Raw genomic sequence first — 6,000 nt, 5'->3', positions numbered from 1 at the left:
AACTTTGCACACCCTATATTTTAGGAGATTGGTTTAAAATGTCCATTGCTCATAAGACAAGGAACCTGGGGCTACTTTTGTTCAATTTATTTCACAGCAAACATATTCTAAAATAAAGCACGCGCCCAGGCTCAAACCGGGGGCATTTCGTGTGGGAGGTGAACATGATAACCGCTACACTACATAAACCTTTCCTTAACCCAGCCCCAGGTTCGTCATTTGTACCAAAATTAAACCCAATAAGATCAGGATAAAAGTTGCTCACATGCTCATGGCAAAATAAATGGTTGAATATTTACAAAATAATTTATGTATTAATTAATGATGTTCAAGTCAATGATTCTTATATTTTATACATGATTTGCATATAGATCTGTAAAATAAATGAACTCTTTTTTTTTTATAAGGTTTTGAATTAAAAGTACAACTTCCCAAGGTGGGAATTGAACCCAGGACATAACTTTGAGAGCATGGAATCATTGCCACGAGACAACCAGGGACCGATATACCATTTTATTGCTGCATCGTTATAGTTTATGACATTATTATCATTTTCAGTTCACTTGATTCACACCGAAACAGATTGTAACTGTTGTGTATGCATGCCTGTTTACTGTGTGATGTCTGTAACACTGCTATGCAACACTGAATGTACTCTTACACTGTACACACCTGACCTACACCAGAGGATGCTGCTGCTTGAGACCAAAAGGTTACCTGCAACCCAGTATATAAAGGAGCTCACAGCTTGGTGTCCTCACTTGAGGAGCTTCAAATAAAGGACTACACGTCTACACAGTTTAAGTATCATACCCTGCCTGGTGGAGCCATTATTAAAGGTGCCGACAGTAAACGTGATCTGAAATTCACGCCACTTGAGATCACATTCAAATGATTCACTGAATCCACCCCTTGTACCACCGCAACACAGGTTCGATTCTTGGTCAGGGAGATAATATTTACAACACAGTTTTCAAACTAATAGCCCAATATCATTGATGACATGCAGCTAATGTGAAAAAAATGAATTCATTTAACCACCTTCAATTAACCGATAACTTTCTTTTGCAGAATGAAATAAATGATAATATGGTTACTGAGGGATAGTGGTAGCTTCAATCATTAATTTTCTCTTTACATGTGATGAACTTTTATCCCTATCTCATTTACACACTGTATTTTAGGAGAATGATTTAAAATTTTAAGTGCTATTGTCATGTATCCAACCAGCATTGTAACCCTTGTATAATCTGACCTCATTTGTACACTGTGAGAACAATGACCACTAGGTGGTGAACTTGTGGGAGACACTCCGAACCTGGACCTTCAGGTATAAAAGGGGAAGCTCCACCCACTTTCATCACTTGAGTGCGAAGGAATAAAGGACAGGCCACAGACTGACCTTCTCTCAAGCATGGGCCTCGTGTGCATTTATACTGTATAGTAAGGACGTATCAATGGCGACGAGAAATTGGGATTTAAACCATGCGAGCATGGCCGCTAGCAGAATAGACGAGAGGTACTGTGTTAAGGAATGGTTGGAACAGAGAATCAACATTGTTAAAGCAGCACACAGTTCTCCAGGCAGACAAGGGCAATCGGGCATGCCCCAACATGTAGTCGAACCCAGAGGGGGAGTTCGACAGAGATAATGGCAAGCTGAATGGCGATTCACACCATTGCAAGGGACAATGTGGCTAGTAATGGGGCCATCAACACATGTTAATGGCACACTCAAGGACAGTCACAGGGGTATTCAGGACGATCGACTGGCAAGGGACCTTTTGTTTCCAACAACAGCTCATGTTGGAGGCATGGAGGCACACACTCAGCCGGAGATTGCAGATATGAGCAAAATACCTACAGAAATTGCAGAAATGAATGCTGGGGGAAATCGCTGGAAGCTGAAGTTCAGTGAGTTCATGTGGAGCACGTATACAGTTCATACACTAGGACGCCACCGATAATGATGAAAGTGCTCCTCAGTGGCATCCCAGTATCAATGGAGCTAGACACGGGGGCCAGCCAGTCCCTGATGGGTATCAAATAGTATGAAAAGTTGTGGGTGTCCAAGGCCAGGAGGGCCAAAATTATCACCGAATGACGCACAGCTACGGACATACACCAAGGAGATCATTCCGGTGCTAGGCAGAGCCACAGTAGTCGTGACCCACAAAGATTCGGAGAACAGGTTGCCACTCTGGGTTGTCCCGGGGGACGGTCCGCACTACTGGGGAGGAGTTGGCTTGCTGTCATGAACTGGAAATGGGGCAATGTCAATGCAATTTCCTCTGTGGAGCGAGTATCAATGCTCATAGATCCTGCACAAATTTGACTCATTATTTCAACCCAGCATTGGCACTTTGATGGGGGCCAAGGTAGTGATTCACATAAACCCAGACGCCAGGCCAGTACACCACAAGGCCAGAGCGGTGCCGTACATGATGCGGGAAAAGATAGAAGGCGAATTGGACCGCCTGCTGAGGGAAGGCATCATCTTGCCAGTCGAATTCAGTGACTGGGCGAGCCCGATTGTACCGGATGGGTGCGTCAGGATATATGGTGATTACAAGGCCACCATCAATCGGGTGTCACTCCAAGACCAGTACCCACTACCGAGAGCGGAGGACCTCTTTGCGACGCTATCCGGTGGCAAACTTTTTTCAAAATTGGACCTGACCTCAGCTTACATGACCCAGGAGCTGGCGAGAGAGTTGAAGAAGCTGACCACTATCACGACACACAAGGGATTGTTTGAGTCCAACAGATGTCCGTTCAGGATTCGCTTGGCCGCCGCAATCTTCCAACGAAACATGGAAAGCCTCCTCAAGTCGATTCCAGGGATGGTGGTTTTTCAGGACGAAATCCTCATCACGGGTTCCGATACTGAAGAACACCTCTGCAACCTAGAGGAGGTGCTACGCAGACTGGACCGGGTAGGGCTGCGACTGAAAAAGGCGAAGTGTGTCTTCCTAGCTCCAGAGGTAGAATTCCTGGGGATGAGGGTAGGAGTAGACGGGATCAGCCCTACTGCATCCAAGACGGAAGTGATCCAGAGAGCACCCAGACCCCGTAACACGACGGAGCTGCGTTTGTTCCTGGGGCTCCTGAACTATTTTGGAAACTTTCTTCCAAAATTGAGCACGCTGCTAGAGCCGCTACACGTGCTCCTACGCAAAGGTCGCGAATGGGTCTGGGGGGACAGCCAGGAAAGGGCTTTTAATAGAGCACACAATTTGTTATGTTCCAACAATCTGTTCACACAATACGACCCATGTATGAAACTTGTGTTAACGTGCGATGCGTCGTCCTGTGGTGTCGGGTGTGTGTTGCAGCATGTCAATGCCAAGGGTCAGTTACAGCTGGTAGCTTATGCCTCCAGAAGTCTGTCCCAGGCAGAAAGGGGCTACGGGATGGTAGAAAAGGAGGCGCTCGCATGTGTATATGCGGTAAAGAAAATGCACCAGTACCTGTTTGGCAGGAAATTTGAGCTGGAGACAGATCACAGACCCCTAACGTCCCTTTTGGCCGACAACAAGGCCATAAATGCAAACGCATCGGCCCGCATACAGAAGTGGGCACTCACGTTTGCCGCCTATGAATATACAATTTGGCACAGACCGGGTACCGAAAACTGCGATGATGCACTCAACAGGCTCCCACTAGCCACCACTGAGGGGGCTACCGAGCATGCTGCTGAGATGGTCATGGCTGTTGAAGCTTTCAGAAGCAAAGGCTCACCCGTGACAGCCCGTCAGATTAATGTCTGGACAAATAAAGACACGCTATTGTCCCTAGTCAAGAAATGTGTCCTGAATGGGGACTGGGCAGCCACGTACAGGGCATGCCCTGAGGAATTTAAACCTTTTCACAGATGCAAGGATGAACTTTCGATTCAGGCCGATTGCCTACTGTGGGGAAATCGCGTAGTCATGCCCCAGATGGGCAGAGAGGTGTTCATCAGAGAACTGCACAATGGGCACCCGGGCATTGTCACGATGAAGGCAATTGCCAGGTCACACGTTTGGTGGCCAAGGATAGATGCAGATCTGAAACTTTGTGTTCGCAGGTGCAACACGTGTGCCCAGCTGGGCAATGCGCCCAGGGAAGCCCCCCTTAGCCCCTGGCCATGGCCCGTCAAGCCTTGGTCATGCATTCATGTGGACTACGCAGGTCCTTTCATTGGAAAAATGTTTTAGGTTGTCGTAGACGCTCACTCCAAATGGATCGATAGAAGGTCTACGGGCAATGTTCACCGCCCACGGTCTACCGGACATCTTGGCCAGTGACAATGGCCCGTGCTTCACAAGCACTGAGTTCCAGGACTTCATGGTAGGCAATGGAATTAACCATGTCAGAACGGCACCGTTCAAGCCAGCCTCAAACAGCCAGGCAGAACGAAAAGTGCAGATAATCAAACAGGGGATGCTCAGAATCCAAGGGGGTTCCCTACAAAGCCACTTATCATGCTTCCTGTTGGCCAATAGATCCCGACCACACTCGCTCACAGGGGTTCCACCCGCAGAGCTGTGAATGAAAAGGATGCTCAAAACCCGGTTATCCCTTGTACACTCCACCATGAAAGAAATTGTTGAGAGCGGCGCCAGTCACAATATAACTACCATGACAGGAATGCGAGGGCGCGATGTATTGGTGTAAATGACCCTGTTTTTGTCCACAACTATGCTGCAGGACCTAAATGGCTCACAGGCACTGTGATTGCCAAAGAGGGAAATAGGATTCTGGTAGTTAAACTGACCAATCTGCTGCAAACACGTGGATCAAACAAAAAGGAGGTTCAGCAACCCCATAGAAGAAGCAGAGGAAGAACATGATATAGAGTTCACTCCACCACAGGTGACCGAACACAGGAACCAAAGGGAGGAGAGCCCAGTCACTGTGGGCAGTCCGGATAGGCCTGAGTACTGCAAACAGCAGACACACAGGCCAGCGCCCAACAACCGAAGCCTCAACTCAGGTGCTCTACAAGAGAGCGTAAACTACCAGAGAGACTCAACCTGTGATCCCAATAAGACTTTGGGGTGGAGGTGATGTCATGTATTCAACCAGCATTGTAACCCATGTATAAACTGACAAGTTGTACACTGTGAGAACAATGACCACTAGGTGGTGAACTTGTGGGAGACACTCCTAACCTGGACCTTCAGATATAGAAGGGGAAGCTCCACCCATCACTTGAGTGCTAAGGAATAAAGGACAGGTCACAGACTGACCTTCTCTCAAGCATGGGCCTCGTGTGCATTTATACTGTACAGTAAGGATGTATCACTTATGACTCCAGGAACCCGGTGCAACTTTTGTTAAAATTAACAGGACCCGCTATTTCACAGAAAAAATCTTCTCCAACATAATGTTTTTAGATCATGCCCCGGCCGATCATTCTTCGGTGCAAAGTGGATGAACTGACCCTTCCCCACATTGAACACCAGTAATCACAGTCAAGAAGATATTTAATCGAGGTTTTCAGAATTATGGGGAAACTGCTTCCACGGGCAGGAGTGTCGGTAACCAGAGGACACAGACATAAGATAATTGGTAAAAGGAAAAATCCGGGACGGGGGATGTGGGGTGAGGAGATGTATTTTTACCTGCTCCTGATCCTTACATGTTTATGATCTTATGACCTTTCACAGGAGAACAATCTCGCCCCTGAGCATGCATGAGGAGAAAGCTCCAGAAAATATTCCCGCCCGGTGAGCTTTCGCGTGTGAGGCGAACGTGTTAACCGCTACACTGCGGAAACATCTCCACTTTCAGCACCAGGTCAGACGGAAATGTTAAGCGAGCAGGTGAACTGCTGAATCCCACTTTTAAGGAGTTGGTCGTGGTGCCAAGCAAATGGGTTTTGCTCAATGACTGTAATGAAGAAGTGGGATTTGAACCCACACTTCCAGAAAAAACTGCAAACTGAACACAGCACCTGAGACCGCTCGGCCATCCTGACTATTTAATGCTGTATGTGGCCATCTGCAGGTTGAT

Source organism: Pristiophorus japonicus, chromosome 20 (genome assembly GCF_044704955.1).
Source record: "Pristiophorus japonicus isolate sPriJap1 chromosome 20, sPriJap1.hap1, whole genome shotgun sequence".
Taxonomy (NCBI): Eukaryota; Metazoa; Chordata; class Chondrichthyes; family Pristiophoridae; genus Pristiophorus; species Pristiophorus japonicus.
The sequence above is the reverse complement of the archived record's forward strand: the minus strand, read 5'-3'. Positions refer to the sequence as shown.